The sequence below is a fragment of the Physella acuta genome, unplaced genomic scaffold, assembly GCF_028476545.2.
Source record: "Physella acuta isolate Inbredline_101_S28 unplaced genomic scaffold, ASM2847654v3 ptg000101l, whole genome shotgun sequence".
NCBI classification, from domain to species: domain Eukaryota; kingdom Metazoa; phylum Mollusca; class Gastropoda; family Physidae; genus Physella; species Physella acuta.
Genome location: NW_026731621.1, coordinates 148,933 through 173,932, shown reverse-complemented (window position 1 = coordinate 173,932; position 25,000 = coordinate 148,933). Strand labels below are relative to the sequence as shown.

Below are 25,000 nucleotides of genomic sequence, written 5' to 3'. Positions count from 1 at the left end.
CCTAGCATAAAACAAACAAACAAACAAACAAACAAACAAATAAAGCAACCGACTTTGAGACTGTTTAATCTCTCTATAGAGTTATTCTTTTCTGAACCGTTAGAGTTGGGTTATAGTTAAATTAATCAGCTATTCTTAAATTAAATCAGTTATTTTTTATATCTAATATGAAAATACTGCAAACCGAATATTCAGTTTAAAAAAATATATAACTAGATTTATTTTTTTTAAATCATAAAGATGTTTTAAACTCTACAACGTTAGAGAAAATAAAATCAAAACTTTCGACTTATTTGGCATAGATAGAAATACAATTAAAATTAATTCTAAGGAATACATGCGTATATATTTTTTTCTTCTTGATTCTTTGCCCTTTTCAAACCATCTAATTACTCATTTATCAGATTACACAGTGAACTTTTTCTTCTTCTTCTTCGTTCTTAATTATTAGTGTTGAAGGGGATCGAGATTTATCTGCCAGTGGGTTTGAACTCGAAACTTTGTTCGAATTTATCAACCATGAGCTTTTTGCCGACTCGACCACGCCTCCAACACAATTAAGCGTTACGTGTCAACTGGTTATGCGCCATTGAGGCTATTGACTCCGATTTCAGCCTGCTTTTCTTTTTGGATTTGCTTCCATAGCCTTTGTCCAACCAAGAACAAACTACAAGGCAGCAGTTGTTTAATTTAGGAGTTGTCTCTCCTAGAAGAGTGGCTGTCCCCAGCTAACGAGCCTCATCTGCCCGAGGGTTCGAACTCGAGACTTTTCGGTTTAGCAACCATGAGCTTTACCGACTCGACCACGCCGACCCCACACAGTGACCGTAGAAGCAAAGTATGTAATTGCTGTAATGAGCGACACGTTTAATTTTTTATTCTCGTGCGCAACTACATACACGCTGTGTTGAAGTATGGGCTGTTATAACAACGTATGTTACACGCTGGTATCATACAAACTTCTTATAACGACGTGATGTTATTATACCAACGTTATACAGCTACGCGATTGTAATGTACGGTCCTGTTATGATCTTATCGTACTAGACTTCTACAGCAACGCTATTTAAACGTATGGCCCTATTATAACGGCATGAATGACTGTTAAAAGTATATATTTTCTATATAAATTCCATTTCGTTCGGCGGGGGGGGGGGGGTACACTTTCTCCCGGGGGGGGGGGGGGGCGAGCCCCCTGAAAAGATACCTGGAAGAAACAATGACGGTGGTCCTATTATAACGATATGATTTTATCATACTTGACTTCTATAGCAACGCTATTTCAACTTACAGTCCTGTTATACCGACATCGTACTACACGTTTATAACTACAAGATATTGACCTCTGGGTCCTTTGTAACAGCGCGATTTTAACGTAAGCTGTCTTTGTAACGACGTGTTCGTAATGTATAATTCTATTTCAACGACGCGATGTGAAGGTTTGAACCTGTTATAACGATGAGATTTTATATTTTATAGTATGGTCTTTCTATCACGACGTATTTTTTAACGTACGATCGTGTTATAACGACGCGACTTCAGCGTTTGAGACTAAAATTACAACAAAATGTTATCATAAGAGCCTCGTACGACTTAACGCACATTTTAACAATGCGTTGTTACCTTAGGATCCTTTGATAACGGCGCGTTATTAACGAGCGAGCCTGATGCGACGACGCGATTGTAACTACTGTCCAGTTATAACGACGCGTTTTAACATACTGACCTATTACAACGACACACTTTTAATCAACTGTCTTGTTATAACGACACGCTGTTAACCAACTGCTCTGTTATAACGACGCGATATTTAACCTTCACGCCGAATGAGTGAAATGTTTACTACCTATCTGCCTGTTGCTACATGTTTGGTGGGCAAATGTCGGACAAATCTCACGGGAATAATTGACGTGATCAAAATGACAGAGTTAATTTGTACTAATTAGCCCCGCGTTCGTTGATGGCTTGCGTGCGGCACGAAATTCATCAAACTCAAACAGGCTTTAAAATATTTGTGCAACATCGTTTTAATTGTGTTTTTATACGAAGGACGTCATGCAAGTTTTACCTCAATATGTAACGTTATACTGTTCACTCCAAAGTCTCGAGTTCGGATCCCGGACTAGAGGTCCCTGTATGTGCGATCAGACTTATACCTCAGCTCAATGTATGTGAGATCAGACTTACACCCACAGTGTATGTGAACTAGGTCAGACTTACACCCCCAATGTATGTGAACTAGATCAGACTTACACCCCCAGTGTATGTGAGATCAGACTTACACCCACAGTGTATGTGAGATCAGACTTACACCCACAGTGTATGTGAGATCATACTTACACCCCCAGTGTATTTCGATCAGACTTACTTCCCCAGTGTATGTGAACTAGATCAGACTTACACCCCCAGTGTATGTGCACTAGATCAGACTTACACCACCAGTGTATGTGCACTAGATCAGACTTACACCCCCAGTGTATGTGCACTAGATCAGACTTACACCACCAGTGTATGTGCAGTAGATCAGACTTACACCACCAGTGTATGTGCACTAGATCAGACTTACACCACCAGTGTATGTGCACTAGATCAGACTTACACCACCAGTGTATGTGAACTAGATCAGACTTACACCCCCAGTGTATGTGCACTAGATCAGACTTACACTACCAGTGTATGTGCACTAGATCAGACTTACACCCGAACAACTCCCAGACTCTCACCGGAGTTAAGAAACAACTTTAAATTCAGCCCCTCATACCTAAACAGTTCCCTGGGTTACGTAATCAGATTCTATCGTTCAGATGTATGACATGCACAGTACACACAACAAACACGTTACTATTTTTAAAGCTACAAGACTGTACACGCACTAAGCCCAAACCTCACAACACGACCAGACCTGACACATCACGTGACCGCTAAACCTGATGGGTCACGTGTCTGGTAATACCAAACGGATCACGTGATTCTATGTTAGGATTCTTATGATGGAATCAGCTCGATTTGGGTATTGTTTTAATACATCGGGACTGTATTGTCAACTCCTCAATTTGCGACATTATCTATTTTCCCAAGTTTTCTTTAACTTGCTTTCTCTGTTTGTTTGTTTGTTTGTTTTTCCAATCAAATCTTGCGATCGAAATTTCTGGCACTTCCCAGTTAGCTAGCGCGCTGAAATTTTCAGGGAAGCTTTATTTTGGATGACCATAGAATATTCAATTGTTATTATTACTAAATTGATCAATGGAAACATTTTATTGAGCATTTTAGACCGCTATATAATCTATATATATAATTCTCCTCTGCGAGCCATTAGAAAAAAAACGAGCGACGCGTAGCTCGCCTCTCTCTTGCCGCGCGCAGTGAAGCGAACGATCCCACGTCGCGACAGGCTTAGGGGCAGATAATTTAGTTTGAACCGACTTTAAACTTACAGGAGGTAACTATTACCACTGGTGGCCAGTTTGGGGGAGACGATATGGTCGACTGGTTGGGCACACGATTGCTATCCCACTCGACACGGGTTCAAATCTATGTGTTCTAGTCAGTAACCAGCCCTCGTCCTAACCGCTATCAACTAACCTCTGACTATCATTCACTTGCGATTGAGACCGAAGAAGAAAGGGTCTCTCGTTTTTTACGAGTTGTCTTCGTTTACCCAAAAAAAAGTGAAAAGATAAAATCGATAGCAAGATTTCAATGCAAACAAACAGACAAAGACTAAAAAGTAGAAAATAATAATCATTAAAAAAGTTTTAAAAAACCCACGTTTTCTGATTGAACTAAAAAGTAGAAAATAAATGTTATACATCACAATAATGCAAGCGATCACTCTAATATAAGCGATCAAAAACGTGGGGCGCCGTGATTTTCTTACAGTTTCTAATACTGTTGACTCTCTACAAGCTCCCTAATAAAAGTCAATAGTATTATCTAATCAACAGTAATATAACTTTTACTTCGGCGCCCCACGTTTTTCATCGCTTATAGTAGAGTGATCGCTTGCATTATTGTGATGTATAACATTTATTTTCTACTTTTTTGTTCAATCAGAAAACGTGGGTTTTTTTTAAACTTTTTTAATGATTATTATTAAGATACTGAACTTTGATCAAGTTACATTGTAAATATTCGTAACTGCTCTATAACTACTACGGTTTCTTTCTGATATTTTTCTCCGAGGCACTTTAATTTTCCAAGGGAGAGGAGGGGGGAGGGGTTGGACAGAGGTGTAGCGAGGGCGGGGCGGGGCGGGGGGAACGGGGGTGCGGGCCGTACCGGGTGACAGCATTTAGGGGGGGGGGGGTGACACCAAGGCAAAATATTGCAAAATATATAGAAGAAAAATATTTTTTCGCCAGTTCCATTAATAAGTTAAATAGTCTTTTAAGTACAAATCAACAATTATAACAAGGGGGTGGGGGACATCATAACGTAAACTATGCTACATCCAAGTATATTATTAACAAAGTATAGATAAACATCGTTGCAATTATGTCTGCAGTTATTAAAGCTTATAAACGTAAATGTTCGCGCATGTGGCATATATTTAAATTATAATCCTATGTAGGTCCACACACACACATATATATATATATATATATATATATATATATATATATATATATATATATATATATATATATATATACATATATATATATATATATATATACATATATATATATACATATATATATACATATATATATATATATATATATGTATATATTGTTTCTTGTGGGAGGGGTTGACACTACGAAGTGCCGCACCGGTTGACACCCGACCTAGCGACGCCACTGGGTGCGAACAATAGGCCTGTATCTTTCTTTGTCGTCCGAGTTGGAGGCGCAGGTATACAGTCCCCTCCTCACACCCCCCCCCCCCCACCTTTAGAGAGACGTCTGAAAGAAACACACTAACATGATTGATCACATAAAGCTTTATTACAGGGATGAAAAAAAAAGTAAATAAACCGGGAGTGTTCTCCCCAAAACTTTCTCGAATATTCTTATATAAAATAACAGGGGATGGGAACTCGGACTATAGAAATGTTTTTAATCCATTTTAAATACTTAAAGTTTTAAAAATAGAATAAAATCTCGTAGACAAAAGAATTGCACACCAAGTGAACGCCAAATAAAAAAAGTGCATAATAGTGCGCAATATTATTAGTACTTTTAAAATTTACATTCGTTTTTTGAGAGATCGGAAATAGCGTAAATTAGTACTTCCGGTCAACGAAAATTACTCAAAATTTGACAGAAGGTAGAGAATTAGATCTTTTACTTACATGTGAAATTTCATTTATCTACCTGAAATAGTACTCAAGTTATAGGCTTTTGAAAAATTCAAAGTAGAAAAAGTACCACTTCCGGTTATCGGAAATCGCTCAAAAGTTGATACGGATTTAAGATTTTGATAAAATACTTATATATGAAATTTCATCAACCTAGCTGTAACGGTACTCAAGTTATCGTGGTTACACACACACAGACACACAGACAGACAGACCACAGACATACGGACAAGATTGCAAAATTATGTTTTTCCATATCAGTGAGGTGTAAAACGTCGAGATTTGTAAAAATCTCGATTTTTTTTTTTGCACGATTACAAGACTTTCTCTATACTTCGTATATACGAGAAAGTAAAAATAGAATCTTTCTCTTTTATAAATAGGAGCATCACTAGATGAGATAAGCTTCATAGGCACGGGCTTGTATGTATACGAATCGGCTTTAGACAACCGAAAATAGAGCCAAAATTTACTGCTCTAAGCGTAGTTCTCTTTCATTACCAGCACTACCCCCCCCCCCCCCCACCTGGTAAATCACGTGACGTAACACCTGCCAGAATTCCCGTCGACTGTCTGGAACCCAGCACCTGTCATTACGGTACACCTGACTTACTGGCACTGCGGGCAGGTGAGGTGAACGTCTGAGATTATGATCATCAATTATGGAAGTTAGCTAGAACATACAGCCAAGATAAACAAAAAGGGGACGTAACGCACACGACGGTATTCCAACCAATGAAAATACGAACATGGGAAGTTCTTGGGTATTGATTGTCTTAGGAAAATACAGACCTCCAACATTTTTTTTTCTAGATAAATACAGCCCAGAAATTAATTAATAGGTTAATTTTTCAGATTATCTTTTTCTTTTCTAATATTATCATCGCCCTGGAGTCAGAGTTTCTTCGGGGGGAGAAAAAGTCTGGAAGTAACACTGGCATTACACGATTCCGGCTGACTTATTATATGTAGAATATTGGGGTAGTAGATGCGTTCAGTAACAGGGAGTGGTGGGGATGGTTTGTCATTTTGTTTATTGTGTTATATGAGGTAGCAAGGTGATATAGAACACAGGTCTTAAAATGTATACGTAATATAAGCTGTAGTGGTATTTTGAAATGATGTTAGTTGGAACAGAGATAGGTTTAAGCGTTATTTTTGTTATATTAGGAAATGTGCTTATACTTTTAAAGCGTAAGACGGCAATAGGATATTTCTGACTGTGAGGGTGGGGATTTTACGATGCGGAACGAATGAATCCAACAACACACAGTTCAAGTTCAACTATAATTGTTCTTTATTAAAATGATATTTATGTTCAAGTTTCTACCTAACTGATCTACACTGTACTACTACTAACTGTTCACTATACTACTAACTACGCACTCCCATGACCAATCCTAACACTAACTAACTGTTCCGTAGCTCTGCAAATTACAACCGTCTCTAACCACTACCTAACACCTTCTCTCCTCGCTATCTACATATCAACTGCCGGCCTATCTCTCTACTGACCCACGCCTCAGTGGTCAGCTGACCGTCCCACGTGACCGGTCAGCCCTGTGCGCCCATTGGTCTCTCTAACCAACCAACTAGGCCTATAGTCTGTTTCTGCTAACCTATATCTGCTAAACATGTCTGACGTAATCTTGCGTCATCACATATCTCCCTCCCTTTCTGTAGCTGACAAATTATATTTTTCAGCGTCTACTACTAATCTAATACATCAACAACTATCTATCTTACTACTCTATTCTATCCCTAACAACATAACATCAATCATGTAAATCAAATACAAAATGGGACAGCATAGTTTACAAAAACATAAAATCTTGTGTCTGTGTTCCTGAGAAAAAAAATGTCATTGTTTTCGTTCTTGTGTAGGTATCCTGACGTCTGTAGTGTTTCTGCTTGATAATGTATGTCTATATTATGTTATGTGTGAATATGATCATATGTAACTCAAGTTCTGGCTAGGTTGTCGTGTACTGGCCTTGAGCTAATCTTAGGCGCAATCTGTAACTGGTTGAACGGGCTCAGCGAGCAGTGTAAGTGTATGTGTAAGTGTTATGTAATTGCTGGCGTTCCTCTGTGGTGGGTGGATTGTGGCGAGTTTTGATGTAAATTCCCGTGAGGCGGGTGTATGCGTAACTTTCGTTGGTCAATGTGATGACGCAACAATCTCATCTCAACGCTGGTTGAGTCGTCCACGTAGAGTGGTTATACGATGAACTGGAGCTGTCTGATGCGGTGGCGAACAATAACGTAACATTCCGACGCTGGGAACTTGGACGATGGGTCTTCTACCCTTTGTATCTGCCGACGTAGGTGTACGTAGCTGGCGGTCTGTTATTCAACCCCAGTGCGGGGGCGAAGCGGTGGCGATGCGTCCGTTGTCTTGACCAGGGCAATTCTCCGTTCGGCAGGGCTGTTCGCTGTCCAGGTAATTCAACGTAATCAGGGTTTCAGGTGGCAGCATTCTTTGAAGTGTCTGCTTCATCTCGTCTCATTCTGAATAAGCGTAGTGGGTCTGAAATTGTATTACGAGACCATGAGCAATGGTTTTACGTGGACTTTTTATTGCCCGCGCAGACAAGTATTCAGACAGAGGTACCTTCCATTAAAAAAAATAAACCTCAATCCCAAATTTATACGTGCTGAACATTTGTCTGGCGGCATAACAACATTAAGAAAATAACATTACAAATATAACATTACAAAAAATGACCAAATACAAAAAAATCAGTACACTCTAATCTAACAGCAATCTGTAAAGCCTAATAAACTCAATAGACGTAAACACTACTAGAGCTTAGAAATAGCTTCACACAAAAGAATAGACATGTGAGTGTGTATCGTGTCATTTCAACACGTAATCATATAGTGGAGCAGCTCTCACTATCTGACTTCTGACAAAAACTGGCTGGCTTGACTTAATGACTGACTTCACTTATGACTTCAGTAACTTGGCTTATTTCACTTTGACTTCAGTAAATTGACTGACTTCAATTTAACGACTGATTTCACTTTGACGACTTCAATTACTTCAACTTGACGACTAACTTCACTTTGAAGACTAATTTGACCTCGACGACTTCACTTCAATTCAACTTAAAAGACTTCACTGACCGACTTAAACTTCGACGACTTAAACGTCTTCACTATGACTTCAAAGACTTTTCCTTGACTTCAACTACTTCAATATGACATCAAATAATTCACTTTGTCTTCAACAACTTCAATATGACTTCAAAGACTTCACTTTGACTTCAAAGACTTTAACTTTGACTTCAATGACTTCACTATAACTTCGACGATTTCACTTCTTCACTATGACCTCAACGACTTTAATATAACTTCAAAGACTTTTCTTTGACTGCAACATGACTTCAACTACGTCACTATGATTCCAACTACGACTTCAACAACTTATTGACTGACTTGACTGACTTCAAATAACTTCTTGACTTCAGTTCTGACTTATACTTCACTGACTTCAATAACACTATTGACTTCAGATTGACTACACTGACTTCGACTTCAACTATATCGACTTCACGCCGATTTTCTCGACTACTTAGATCAACACAAAAACTCGACTTGACTTCACAATTATGTCCGTTGTTCAAAATCATTTATGGAGGCGGTCCGGGTCACATTCTTGGTCATGGGGTTGATGTTCTAGGGCAGTTGCGTGTTATCTATTTGTTTCTCCGATTCACTAATTGTAACGCTAACTCTGCTTTTGTTCTTGACATTTCTTACTATCTTGACTATCTTGTTTTCTAACCTACTCTCTAAAGATGTTTCAAATTCTTCTTCTTTCTTGTCTAATGGTATGCCCTGTTTATAGCATTGAAACTCTGCCTCCATGGTTGTGTATGTGTATGTGTGTGTGTAGAGGATGTAACGTTACCCTATCTATCAGCCAAATAGAAGGAGAACGTCCCCGCATTCTTTTTTCGGGGTCATATGCAAATGCCTTACGGCCTAAGTGGATGAACACTTAACACAACGACCCACTAGGGCTCGAATTTAATGTCTAGGGAAGCTAGTGATACTATTGTAATTAACACTCATCCAATCTACATACGACCTTTTAATCAGCGAACTCAGTTGTGGCAGAACACAAAGATGAACTAGATAAAATATTTAATGTATAAAATATCAAAACACAACTTACAAAATGTAGGAAAAATCACTATCACAGATTTCTACACTGTCTAAAAAATAGCCACAGGCCACACAACACTGCTGTAGCTTCAGGAATTACTTAGCGACAAGTAATATTAAACTAGAAGACTAAATCAACTTAAGAAAGCAAGGCACACACAGGTCTTAAGTACTCTCACGTTCAAATGGTCAGAGTCTATAGCCGGACAATATGGACGGCTGCCTGATCAAGGTAAAACTGCCTCGTAGACTGCCAGGTCAAGATAAACTGCCTCGTGTTGCGAGTGTGCAGTGCAATTAAAGACTTCTGTGACAGGGGAGGTTATCCTCAACTCATGTCGCCATTGGTTGGGATAATCATCTGATCAGAATCATTCAATCAGATTTTAATGGAAAATTTCTATGTCTCAAACACCTTAATAAATCAGTGGAAAAACCCCAGGTGTTACACCATCATTCCATATAAGGAATTATACAATGTCAAAATAAAAATGACTCGACCTAAGTAGGTCACATCCCCTCCCTTTTTGGAAGTGACAGATAGGTTCCACTAGAACATAGATAAAGAACCAATCTGGCAATGAAAATAAAAAATGTTTTTACAAATGTAGGCAATCAAAATCATAATACCAGATGAAAATATCCCTGAACATAAAAGGGAAGTAACTCCAACTTTTACAATTGGTGAAAGGGGAGTAACCCTTCAAAAAGTAATTATACATCAAAATCCCTCAAAAAAGGGTATTACAATATTTCCATATTAAAAGTGGTAAACCCGCCAGGGTAAGACCTTTATTTCAATGACTAGCTACAATATCAATTGAGTCATATGAGACATATTATTATAAAAGATTACATATAATCAAAAACCACCTTTAATTAAGGTTCACCTGAAAATAAACAAAATATTCAACAGGATTGGAATTTTGAAAAAAATTCAAAACTCACACCACTCATTTTCATATGAGTGACACTCAAACAAAACCTGTTTATGGTCCTAATGAACCACAAAGCATGTCACATGATCAATGTGTACAACAAGATTTTACATCCTTGACAAACAATCAGCCACAACATTATCACTACCCTTAATGTGTGAAATTTCCAGATTAAAATTTTGGAAATATAAGCACCATCTCAATATTCTTTGATTTGTCTGTCCTAACTTAGAGGTAAATTTCAGGGGATCATGGTCAGAAAACACTCTGACTGGATTGGTTGAAGAAGAGACATAGACTTCAAAATGTTGTAATGATAAAACCAAAGCTAAAGCTTCTTTTTCAATAGTAGAATAATTCTTTTGGTTCTCATTTAACTTCCTGGAAAAAAAGGCAATGGGATGGTCAATTCCCATGTTGTCTTCTTGAAATAGGACTGAGCCAATGGCTAAGTTGCTAGCATCAATGGCAAGTTTAAAGGGCTTGCTAAAATTTGGTGCAGCCATAACAGGAGCATTTGATAGAAATGACTTAATGGTTAAAAAAGCTTCTTGACATTTATCTGACCATTCAAACTCAACACCCTTTTTCAATAATGCAGTAAGAGGTTCAGCAATAGCTGAAAAGTTTTGACAGAACCGCCTATAGTAACCAGCCATCCCAAGGAACTTTTTGATCTCTTTACAATTTTTGGGAGGTGGCAACTTTACAATAGCATCTACTTTAGCTTCAATGGGCCGAACTTGGTTCGTTCCCACTTGATAACCCAAATAGGTAATTGAAGCTTTACAGAAATCACTTTTATGTAAGTTTACAGTAAAATTAACTTCAGACAATTTTCTAAAAAGGTTAGTCAATTGAACAATATGTTCTTCAAAAGTATTAGAAAATACAACTATATCATCTATGTAGGCCTCACATTGGTCTATGTCAGCAATGACAGAGTTAATGACCCTCTGGAAAGTTTGACCAGCATTTCGCATACCAAAGGGCATACGTTTGTATCTATAAAAACCATTAGGGGTTACAAAAGCAGATATTTCTTTTGCACGGTCAGATAAGGGGATTTGCCAGTATCCTGAAAGTAAATCAATTTTGGAAATTATCTTAGCCTGACCAACTTTATCAATAACGTCTTCTATCCGAGGTAAAGGATAGGAATCAGCTTTGGTGAGCGCATTCACCTTCCTAAAGTCGGTCACAAACCTGAAAGATCCACCGTCTTTCGGGACTAGGAGACATGGGGAACTCCAGTTGCTGAAACTGGGCTCAATGATATCATTCTTGAGCATATAATCAATTTCCTCTTTTATCAAAGCCGCTTTTTCCGGGTTAACTCTATAGGGGTGTTGTTTAATGGGTTTTGCGTCACCAACGTCTACATCATGAGGTGGAACCTTCGCTTCTTTGGGGACATCCCCAAAAATAGAGGGAAATGTCTCAAATAACTGAGACAATCTATGGCTTTCCTCTGTGGACAAATGCATAAGGTGGACATTCAAATTATCCAAAAAGGAAGAATTTACCAATTTTGGGGGTTTCAATTTATCATGTATCACATCATCAGAAACATTTGAACATACAGGTAAAGTAATTTTAGCTGTGGATTGAAAATTGTTACAATTATCATAATACTTTTTCAGTGAGTTGACATGATACACTGTCTGTTTCTTTCTTCTGTCGGGCGTATTGACAACATAGTTCAAATCACTTAATTTTGAATGCACAGTAAAGGGTCCACAATATCTCAAGGATAACGCATTGTTCAGATTAGGCACTAACACAAGAACTTTGTCGCCTGGATTGAATGTTCGTTTACAAGAACTCTTATCATACAGTTCTTTCATTCTAACTTGGGCCTTTCTTAAGTTCTTGTGAGCCATTTCGCACACGGCTTTCAGTCGAACGTGAAAATCGTCGAAGTTTTCCACTGGATGATCACTGGTACCTGTCCAACGTTCGTGTATCAGCTTCAGGGGGCCACGGACAGAATGTCCAAACACAAGTTGAAAAGGCGAGTAGCCTAAAGAGTCCTGGACACAGTCCCTCGCGGCGAAAATAATCCAAGGAACAGACTCATCCCATTGGGTGTTACTATTAGCGAATGTCCTTAGCATGGTTTTGAGGGTTTGGTGGAACCTCTCAAGTACGCCTTGAGACTGAGGGTGGTAGGCTGAGCTGGTGATGTGGGTAACGCCTAGCTTGGCTAGTGCTTCCTGAAAATGGTGACTGGTGAAGTTGCTGCCTTGATCTGTTTGCACGATTCTAGGTAATCCAAAGGTAGTGAAGAACCGGGTCATGGCTCTGACTACAGTCTTTGCCTTAATGTTCCGTAAGGGAATCGCCTCGGGAAAACGGGTACTTGAACACATAAAGGTAAGTAGGTACTCGTTGCCCGCCTTGGTTTTAGGCAAGGGACCTACACAGTCCATGACGATTTTAGAAAAAGGTTCTTCTAATACAGGAATCGGGCTCAAAGGGGCCTTAGGAATTGTCTGGTTTGGCTTTCCGGCCAACTGACAGTTCGTGCAACTTCTACAGTAACGCGACACATCTTTTCTCATTTTGGGCCAAAAGAACAGTTCTTTGATCTTCGCCGTCGTTTTAGTGACACCTGGGTGCGCTGACATTGGATGGTCATGTGCCAGCTTAAGTATTTCATGCCGATAAGGTGGAGGGATCCACAGCTGGTTTTTACCCAACCATGGTTCGGCCGGTGAGGCAATCACTGGTATAGAGCGACGAAAGAAGAGGCCGTTCTCAGAGAAATATTCTCCATCGTCAGATGATAGAGATTTTTCGACCGTTGCTTTGAGTTCCGCGTCGACTTGTTGAGCTTTAATGATGTCTTCCTGAGATATTCTCAGGGGTAAGCCCAGGCTTGTGTTTTCTGGAAGCATAGACTCCAGTTTGGGAGTCGAATTTCTTGACGATGATGGCGGGTGTGGTTCAGACGTTGTGTCAGCCAATTGTTTGGTCTGGCTTCTTGTCACCGCACATGCAGGATACAGTTCATTATCATTATCTGGAACTGTTGACAAAGGGTCTGAAACCGTACAGGGGTATACTTTGCTTCCCGCAAGGTCATTCCCTAGAAGTAGGTGTACTCCTGGGACTGGAATACTATCTATCACACCTAAAATGACCTCACCTTCGACGAGATGATGTTTCAGGGCAAACTTGTGTAGAGGGACGACAGTAGATTTTGTCCCCACTCCCTGGATAATGGAAATCCTTCCGGTGTTCGTCTCAGGTGTAATGTCCATTGAACTTTTCAAAAGGAGTGATTGTGACGCTCCTGTGTCTCTTAGAACGGTGATATTCTTCTGAGACAACGGATCACCTGGTTTGCTAATGATGGCTTCGGCAATAAAAGATGAAAAGTCAACTTTTCTCGATCTCTCGAGATCGGTAGACTCGGAAGAAACTGGATGGTGGCGAGAACAGTCAAAATGTGACTGCACATAATGTGTGGAGACTTGACTACCTTCTTGCGGACACTTAGGGTTAGAGTCCTTTTGAATTCTAGAGTTCATAGTTGAACTGGCTGCTTGAGGGGATAGAGCATAGTGCGCGGAAGTACGCACCACCTCTCTGTTATTTTGAAGACGTTTAAAGCAGTCCTTGACATGGTGACCAGGCCTTTTGCAGAACTGGCATACTGCTCTACGATTGAGAGTTGATCTTGGTTTCTCTCTGGACTGTAATGCCTTCACGTGTTGGCCAACAGGAGGATTGCTGCCAAAAAGGGGAAGCACGGGGTTGAGGCGGTTTCCTGACACTGGTGGTTTCTTATGCACCAACATATATGTGTCAGCCGACTCAGCAGCCTTCTGGATGTCAGTTATCTTGTTATCCAGTATGTGTAGTCGTATCTCTTCAGGCAGGGACGATAGGAATTCTTCCCTTAGGATAAGTGACCTGAGTTTCTCAAACTCAGAAACTTCTTCAGAGTGTAGCCACCTTGAGAATATTTTCTCCTTTTCAAAGAGAAATTCCACATATGATTGTGTGGGTAACTTGCGGAGTGTTCGGAATTTTGTCCGATAGGCCTCGGGCGTCAGTGCGTAGGCCTTTAAAATGGCAGTCTTGACCAAACTATAGTTATTTTGAACGTCGTGAGAGAGTGCCTGGTATGTTTTTGCAGCTTTCCCAGTAAGGACAGAGCTCAATAAAGCAGTAATGGAAGTTTCGGGCCATTCACATGTCTTCGCTAAACTCTCAAACGAGTTAAAGAAAACGACCAAATCTGTTTCATCAAATTTAGGAACTAATTTCCCAAATTTGGCAATCACTTGCCCTACCGACAACTTTTTTGGATCTACCTGAGAAGTGACATCACTAACTTGACCAAACTCTAATTCCAACCTCCTCTTATCTAAAGCAATTTTAGCCTCTAACTCCTGTTTCTCTAAAGCAACTTTTTCCTTCTCTAAAGCAATTCTAGCTTCTAATTCTACCTTCTCTAGAGTTTTCTCCTCGCGGAGCAACACCCCAGCCAACAAACTTTCATCAAATACTCCTTCATTAATGAAATGAACAACAATTTTATCTCTCAACACCTCTGACTTCTGCGTAACAGAATAATCCAATTTCAATTCCTTAACAACACTAACCAAAACTTTTCTACTCAACTTTTCTACATCTTCAACAGTAGGATTAGCCAAAAAAGACTCCATAACACTAACTTGAAAATCACAACAAGCCTAGATCCTTTAAATTAATACACAGCGTTGGGCCGTGTACTTGACCTCTAAATGTAGGACGTGACACGTCTGCTTATTTGACCTAGATACTCTAGCCTGAGCGCGCGTTGTAAGAACACTGCGCTACTGGATATAAAAACAACTAAATCCAACTAACCTTAGTATTCAACTGATATAACCAACAACTGGAACGACAGATTAAATCCCGGACGAGCCCCCACTTTGTAACGTTACCCTATCTATCAGCCAAATAGAAGGAGAACGTCCCCGCATTCTTTTTTCGGGGTCATATGCAAATGCCTTACGGCCTAAGTGGATGAACACTTAACACAACGACCCACTAGGGCTCGAATTTAATGTCTAGGGAAGCTAGTGATACTATTGTAATTAACACTCATCCAATCTACATACGACCTTTTAATCAGCGAACTCAGTTGTGGCAGAACACAAAGATGAACTAGATAAAATATTTAATGTATAAAATATCAAAACACAACTTACAAAATGTAGGAAAAATCACTATCACAGATTTCTACACTGTCTAAAAAATAGCCACAGGCCACACAACACTGCTGTAGCTTCAGGAATTACTTAGCGACAAGTAATATTAAACTAGAAGACTAAATCAACTTAAGAAAGCAAGGCACACACAGGTCTTAAGTACTCTCACGTTCAAATGGTCAGAGTCTATAGCCGGACAATATGGACGGCTGCCTGATCAAGGTAAAACTGCCTCGTAGACTGCCAGGTCAAGATAAACTGCCTCGTGTTGCGAGTGTGCAGTGCAATTAAAGACTTCTGTGACAGGGGAGGTTATCCTCAACTCATGTCGCCATTGGTTGGGATAATCATCTGATCAGAATCATTCAATCAGATTTTAATGGAAAATTTCTATGTCTCAAACACCTTAATAAATCAGTGGAAAAACCCCAGGTGTTACACCATCATTCCATATAAGGAATTATACAATGTCAAAATAAAAATGACTCGACCTAAGTAGGTCACAAGGAAAGTCAACAAAACCAAGAAAACAGGGCGTAACAATAGAATGAGTAAGGCAGAAAAACCGCTGGCACAAACTGTCCAGCACGGGTATAAACCCAAACGTTTAAAAAATTTTTGGAAGGTACTTATCTTTTTGGACATGTTGACTTTTCCCTTGTGTTGGTAATCCCTACTCGTTCCGGTTGAAGAAACCCTCTGTTGTGATGAGTTAGAGAAAGCAATACACCAGTCATACTCCGTCATGAATAGCTGATATACGTTCTTTCCCTTACTCGACCCGCGCTCCACCAGATGTGAGGGTGGGGGGGTTTTACGATGCGGAACGAATGAATCCAACAACACACAGTTCAAGTTCAACTATAATTGTTCTTTATTAAAATGATATTTATGTTCAAGTTTCTACCTAACTGATCTACACTGTACTACTACTAACTGTTCACTATACTACTAACTACGCACTCCCATGACCAATCCTAACACTAACTAACTGTTCCGTAGCTCTGCAAATTACAACCGTCTCTAACCACTACCTAACACCTTCTCTCCTCGCTATCTACATATCAACTGCCGGCCTATCTCTCTACTGACCCACGCCTCAGTGGTCAGCTGACCGTCCCACGTGACCGGTCAGCCCTGTGCGCCCATTGGTCTCTCTAACCAACCAACTAGGCCTATAGTCTGTTTCTGCTAACCTATATCTGCTAAACATGTCTGACGTAATCTTGCGTCATCACACTGACCCATCACTCTACCCTATACAATATAACTATAATATAACAATACGAGCCGACCCGCGGCGTATCACACGCCGCTATTTAGTTGTTTTATTTTCTACTTTTCAGTAATTCATAATTTGTGAATTCGACAGTACCACTGCTGTCACTGAAAATATTTGCTTTAAAACACTATCAGTAGCTCGTTAAGGACGATACTCCCCTCCTTCCCCCCCCCCCCCCCCCGAAAGCAGCCTCCTCTTAGTTACCTCCCATAAGTTTAAAATCGTTTCAAACTAAATTATCTGCCCCTAATAGCCGTCACTAAACCCGTCTCTACGGTTTGTAAACATTTAGCGTTAGCCACGGCTCACCAGTCCACGTGATATGCCTAGAGAGGAAGAGAGGGGACTGCAAGGCGTGCTTACAGCTTGATGTTTTTTAACGTCTCCAAGAAGAGAATTATATATATAGCTAATACCTTACAACACTCATAAACAATGTATACCCCCCCCCCCCCACGCTCAGAACAATGAAAAATTATAGCTCAGGACATTATACAGACTGTCTTTTAAAAAATTGAAATTCTTAATAAATGCACAATTATTTAAATTTTCTAACAGTGGAGGCAAAGAATGAGGTTAATGAAATCGATTACAATCCAAGGTATGGGGCATGTTGACATGAAGTTTCATTGTGCGCGGTAACGAAAAATACAAGTTGATTCACTGTGTAATATAAATATATGCTGTGGCTTCACTGTGAAATACTATTATGTGGAATATTTTCAGTGTGTAGTATCATTGTGTGCAATAATTTCACTGTGTAATATCAATATGTGAAATAATTGCACTATGCAATATCAATATATGTAGAGTTTTAAATGTGTAAGATCGGTATGCTGAACATACAAAGAACTCATGTTTTATAATATAAAAAAATCACTATTTAATTAATGAATCGCACGTGTAGCTAAAATCCATGTGCATTTATATTTAGACGCACATTTATTTACTACTAGCTTTAAGTTGAAAAAAATATAAGCGAAATGGAAAAAAGAGAGACTAAAATCAATGTTTTAGTTAGCGTACATTAGTACTCCAATACAGAATAAATCAATTTTACTTCACTAACTGGCAACCCTCTTTCATACACGTAGCTTCAAACCAGAAAGTACATTTCTGCAGGTCTGCATGCTCTATCTAGATCTATCCTCCCCCCCCCCCCCCCCCCCCACTTCTGCTGCGCAGATTTCAGGTCAGTAATCGTTTAGACGAGGTCATCTATCGCTTGCAGCTTTTAATCGCAACTTAACCGTTGTTTGATCAGCCACGTAAGCTGATTAATATCCCGTATTGGCAATTAAATTTATTTCATTCTAAGCGTTATGCAACCATAAATATCAATTATTTTTTGTTTATAATTTCGTGTGGTTTTGTTTCTTACGAATCACAAGTATCTCATCAACCAATTTCAAAAGACATCATTTATTACATTACATAACATATCAATAGTCACATTAGACAACACATAATTTATTACATTACACAACACATTTTTAATTATCATTACATAACACTCTGTAATCACATTTCACAACAAACTTTAATGGCCAATTTTTATTGATTTTTAAAACAATTCTAACACTATCTCACATGGTGAATTTCTCTAACAGTGAACTTTAAAATGAAAATATTAAAATACTAGTATGAGAAAATTCGCTAAACTTCTAGCAAACAGAGCTGGGAGGATTGACTACTGACTTGAACCCGGATTCGAACTTGAGAACTTGAAGGTTGTCATCACAACATAGAGAAGCTGAAGTAGAGTTAATCTGATTCTTCAGTAGGTCGGTACTTAGTACATATGCGATATGCCCAGCATAGATGTGTGATTTCCCAAAATTGAGGTGGATTTAGAACGTGACCAGCACAGTTTAGCCAAAAACTGACTGTTGATTTAATATTGGCAATTTTGTTTTGAGGAGATGCTTGGTCGGACAGTAGAGCACACAACTGCTAACCTGACAGTCTTGAGTTCGGATCTCGGGTTCGAGTCTGTAGGATGTACCTGAATCCACCTTACACATATGGGTACCTGACTCACGTTAGGGAAACACAGGCGGCTGAGCATAGCGCTGATCACACTATCCCCATGTATACCCACATCATTGAAACAGATGCATTCTACTTCATCTACCCGATATGTTTTCAGTACGAACATAAAAAGATGGCGAATCTTGCTCTGTACCAATCGGCCACTTCTTAAATCAACCTTAGTCTTGCAATTTATGTGTATGTATGTATGTGTCGTTCTTAACATTAGTTCAGCTAGACCTGAGTTTAATCAATGCATAAAGTAAAAAAAAAATCTTCTTGTACTATAATTCTCGTTGCCTTTATATTTTGTTGTCTATTAATAATCTCAGTCTACAAATTGTCTAGATCGCTCTTAGCTCCTTAATCATTACGGCTTAATTATAGCGTCGGTCTGTCTACTGGTTTTTCTATTGCAGTGTATTTAAAAGTACAGTTATTATGTAGCTATGGGTGGCCGGAAAGAACCGCAACGGAAAAAAGCGCAACGGAAAAAAGCGCAAATCAAAAAGCGCAACGGAAATAAGCGCACACGGAAAAAAGCGCAAAGAGAAAAAAGCGCACACGGAAAAAAGCGCAAAGAGAAAAAAGCGCACACAGAAAAAAGCGCAAACAGAAAAAAGCGCAAACGGAAAAAAGCGCAAACAGAAAAAAGCGCAAACGGAAAAAAGCGCAAACAGAAAAAAGCGCACACGGAAAAAAGCGCAAACGGAAAAAAGCGCAAACGGAAAAAAGCGCAAACAGAAAAAAGCGCAAACGGAAAAAAGCGCAAACAGAAAAAAGCGCACACAGAAAAAAGCGCAAACAGAAAAAAGCGCAAACGGAAAAAAGCGCAAACAGAAAAAAGCGCACACAGAAAAAAGCGCAAACGGAAAAAAGCGCAAACAGAAACAGAAAAATGCGCAACCAGAAAAAACACAAAGAAAAATGTGCAAAAGAGAAATTTAGCACAAAGACCATATGAACTAGATGACACATTTATACATGACTGTTAGGGCTGCTGTGAGAGTGTCGTGTTTGATCACGTGATCTACTACCATTTAAAGCGTACCACTACCATCTGCATTCCCATCACCTCGATACAGGCGATAATCACTTTACACAATGCCTATTATTTTCTTGGTCAATAATTATTCAACTACTATTCTCGTATAAATAAACATCAAAATATCATTGATATCGACATTACATGAAGTATCTCTCAATTATGTATTTAATATTATCATGACGCACCTACCTACGCACCTTCCCACCTACCCATTTACCCACCTACCCACTTACCCACCTACCCACTTACTTACTTACCCACTTACCCACCTACCCACTTACCCACCTACCCGCCTACCCACCTACCCACCTAAAAAGTATCGACGAAGTTCGTTAGTTTCGTAAACTGCACTAGACATATTTTTTAAAATGAAAATTCATTGACATATTATGTTACATATATGTTATATTTTGCGACAACCTTAATTAGTGCGTTGGGCTAGTGTGAACACTCACTTCGAATTAACTCAATTACATGCTATTTATTTTAACATTACACGGTAAGCGTCACCCAACTGTTGTGATGTGAGGTGAGGACAGGTTCGACAATAAACCAACACGAAAGTTAGAAAGAGACATAGATTGCCTATTAGAGAATGGACCCCTTAACTTTCCTAACCCCACATGGTTGCGCATTTTTCTGTTTCTGTTTGCGCTTTTTTCCGTTTGCGCTTTTTTCTGTGTGCGCTTTTTTCTGTTTGCGCTTTTTTCCGTTTGCGCTTTTTTCTGTTTGCGCTTTTTTCTGTGTGCGCTTTTTTCTGTTTGCGCTTTTTTCCGTTTGCGCTTTTTTCTCTTTGCGCTTTTTTCCGTTTGCGCTTTTTTCTGTTTGCGCTTTTTTCTGTGTGCGCTTTTTTCTCTTTGCGCTTTTTTCTGTTTGCGCTTTTTTCTCTTTGCGCTTTTTTCCGTGTGCGCTTTTTTCTCTTTGCGCTTTTTTCCGTTTGCGCTTTTTTCTGTTTGCGCTTTTTTCTGTGTGCGCTTTTTTCTCTTTGCGCTTTTTTCTGTTTGCGCTTTTTTCTCTTTGCGCTTTTTTCCGTGTGCGCTTTTTTCTCTTTGCGCTTTTTTCTGTTTGCGCTTTTTTCTCTTTGCGCTTTTTTCCGTGTGCGCTTTTTTCTCTTTGCGCTTTTTTCCGTTTGCGCTTTTTTCTGTTTGCGCTTTTTTCTGTGTGCGCTTTTTTCTCTTTGCGCTTTTTTCTGTGTGCGCTTTTTTCTCTTTGCGCTTTTTTCCGTGTGCGCTTATTTCCGTTGCGCTTTTTGATTTGCGCTTTTTTCCGTTGCGCTTTTTTCCGTTGCGGTTCTTTCTGGGAACCGTAGCTATGTGATTCACTGATGAGGTAGATATTATGTTATAAGAGTGGGGCTGGGTGGTGGAGAGTAAGGGGGTGAGACTTTGAGAGGGGATGACCTATTTATTCAAAGAGATCAGAGATTCTTCCAGGCATCTCTTCGGGGCAGTGGGGGGGGGGGGGGAGGGGCTCCTCGAACAAAATGGAAATGATATTGAAAATGAATACTTTTTTAACAGTGCCGCCTCCCCCGAAAAATTCAAGTGCCCCCCCCCCCCCCCCTGAGAAAAAAAGTCTGGAAGTAACACTGAAGGATATCTAGTTGGATAACTAGATTTTATTTAAATCTATTGACTCATATAGTTTTATTATATTTCCTATTCGTTTTAACAATCGTCTAAATTTATCTAAAGGATTTTGTATTCAACACAAATTTCGATCTTCCTCTTTTCAAACTTACCCTCATCCGCCCACCCACGCATCATGTCAATTTAATTAATTCTGATACAAAACCGCAACAAAAAGCTTGTATAACCTACTGCGTTGCTGTGTTTGAAATCAAAGAGTTTCCCAAACATGTGTGCGTGCGAGTAATTACATCTTGCGGCAATTAGACTAAACGAAATCTCGCGAATCCACACGAAGTTAGCACACGTTCCTTCTTTGATGCGCTTTGAAAGATTGGGTTTTGCTTTTCTAATATATCGAAAGGCAGCTTACAAACACACACACACAAACATGCACACACGCACGAACATACGCACACACACGCACATACGCACACACGCACCCACTCACGCACACACACACGCGCGCGCACTCACGCACGCACTCACGCACGCGCGCACACACGCACGCGCACATGCACGCACGCACACATATACACACACATACATACATATATATATATATACATATACATATACATATACATATACATATACATATACATATACATATACATATATATATATATATATATATATATATATATATATATATATATATATATATATATATATATATATATATATATATATATATATATATATATATATATATATATATATATATATATATATATATATATCAACGGCCAATGTATTTCTTACCATGTAAGAAAATTGCTTACAAAGTCCCATTGTCAGAGACTAAGCCTGATCTCTATTGATTCGTTGGTTTTGTGGGCGGGGAATGAAGAATGAGACACTGGATTTTTGTCCTACACGGAAACAGAAAACTTTTCTAACCTTCCCCTCGTCTAGTGCTCAGAGAACTACTGTAGAGAACGAGTAGCCTCCCTTCTCCTCATACTTATATACCAAAGTATACCAACGTATGTAGTAAAAATATCATTTCCTAATAGCTACAGAATCAACATATGAAGTAGACTACACCTGTTTCTGTGGCCTTGACATAAAAGGACAATGTGGTCGGCATAACGCCCAGACCCATTTATATTCCCTAATGTAAGGCAGGTACCCATCAGAGCTGGGTAGACTCAGGGAAGGCCATATGGATTAGAACTCGAGAAACTTCGGGTTAGCAGATAAAGATTTACTTGGAGAAATGAATATTTTTTTTTCTAGGATTCTCTTTAAAGAATTGAAGTGGTTTCTGTAGGTCGGGTGTCACTGAGGGTGTTACCTCACCCCAGTGGCGGAACTAGAAAAAAAGGGCCACCCCGCAAAAAAAATTTCTGGGCCCCCCTATATATATATATATATATATATATATATATATATATATATATATATATATATATATATATATATATATATATATATATATATATTTATATATATGTATATATATTATATATTATATATATATATATATACATATACAAACACAGAATACAAACATTTCTGGCCTAATCGTGTTTTTTTAAAAATGTGTTTTGTTTTTCAATTTAAACAAATTACAACTTTTCAGGTGTGTGAGTGCACTCGTCTGTTTTAACTTTTTGTTTTTAGATTTAGAACTAGTTTATTTCATGTTTGCTGTAAACTGCTTACCATCTAGACTTTTCACGGTCAAAAGAATATAAAACGTGAAAGCTTTGTATGCGTAATGGTTTCTCGTGTTATGTTTATTTTAAAGTTGTTTTGTATTTATATTATTTGTTTTAAATATATTTCCTTTAAATTCTATGTTATTCTTTAGTATATATTTTTAGAAAATATAATAATTAAGAGAAGTAATTGCTTTTTAATTTGTTTAGAACAAATATATTAAAAGAAGCTTATGAGCACACCTATTTAACTATTTAAAAAAGGGAAATAAGTCATGGAAGTGTTTTGAACGTTTGCTCAGGCATACATTTTTTTTACGCAACAGCATAATAATATGTTATCTACAATATAACATCACGACAAAAGTAGATCTGTTTGTTTTTCACAAAAGCTTTTACTGTCAATTCAAAAATGCAAGAAAATAGTGTTTTTTTTTTAACTATAAAATTTTTATTAAGGTCGGCTATGGGCCCCTAAATGGCGTGGGCCCCCCCGCATTGCGGGGTCTGGAGGCACTGTAGTTCCGCCCCTGCCTCACCCCCTCCCTGCAATAACTTATTGGTTTGGTGTCACCCTTATCCCCATACTTTTATATTATGTTCCTTAAGTAAAAGATATTTTAGACAATTTTTTAAATTGGTGTCACCCTATAAATTCTATCATTCGTTGAGGCCAGTCCTTTCCCCACACCTTATGACGCTACACGGCGGTGGGGTCATGGTTAGAACTAAAATCAGTGCCAAGGTATAGTATAAGCTAGCAACCATAGAAAAGAAAATAGCATCAGATAAGTCATATGGATATGTTTACATATAACACGATTGGATTGCGTCACTGTACAAAGCTAAACCCAAATCACATCGGCATCTTGAATCATTTGATTTCTGAATAACCAGAAATCATACCGGCATGTAGCATAAATTGATTTCTATATTACCATATACATATTATATAAAACCGTCGTGTGGAATAATTTGATTTCTGACTAACCAAAACCCACATCTAAAGAAATTTGATTTCTGACTAAGGGGTCGTCCATAAATGACGTCACACTCGTAGGGGGGAGGGGGGTCCGTAATTTTGTGACGGTGTGTGATGAGGGGGAGGGGCGGGGGGTTCAGATGGTGCGACGTCACACTTTTGCATTATAAAAAAGCAATGTTAGAAAACTGTTTTAATAAATTGTAATAGGAATTGATTAAAATACTCTATTTTGACAGAGCTCAGACAAGATTTTTAGAAAAATATCGATGTTTTTTTTAAAAAATCAACTGCAATTTTGAGGGGGGGGGGGGGGGGTTGTAGGCTAGGTGTGACGTCATTTAAGAGGGGGGGGGGGTCTGGCTTTTGTGACAACCTGTGACAGAGGGGAAGGGGGGGGGGGAGGTAAAAATCGTTCAAAAAAGCGTGACGTCATTTATGGATGACCCCTAACCCGAACCCACATCTAGAGAAATTTGACTTCTGATTAACCAAAAACACATCTGTATCTAGAGAAATTTCATTTCTGTTGTGTCCACTCTTGCAGTGAGATCTAGCAATGGACGACCCTGACCACGACACAAAGATGGACATCCTGGTGGTGTCTCGGGTGCTGGACGGCAACAAGGAGCTGGTGCTGCCCATGTTTTGCCAGATGAACCGTCTGACGGACACCGGATGTGAGATCGTCTGGATGGAAGTTGCCAGGTAAATTGATCACCACTGCAAGCCAATTTAGATC

General features: G+C 39.0%; 1 protein-coding gene across 1 annotated transcript in view; it reads left to right on the top strand.

Moving 5' to 3' along the window:
* LOC131930753 (electroneutral sodium bicarbonate exchanger 1) overlaps positions 1-25,000 on the top strand; it is an 81,113-nt gene that overhangs the window by 19,720 nt on the left and 36,393 nt on the right. The window contains exon 2 of the mRNA XM_059287359.1: positions 24,806-24,966. The gene's annotated coding sequence lies outside the window, so the exon portion shown is untranslated. The remainder of the gene's footprint in view (positions 1-24,805; positions 24,967-25,000) is intronic.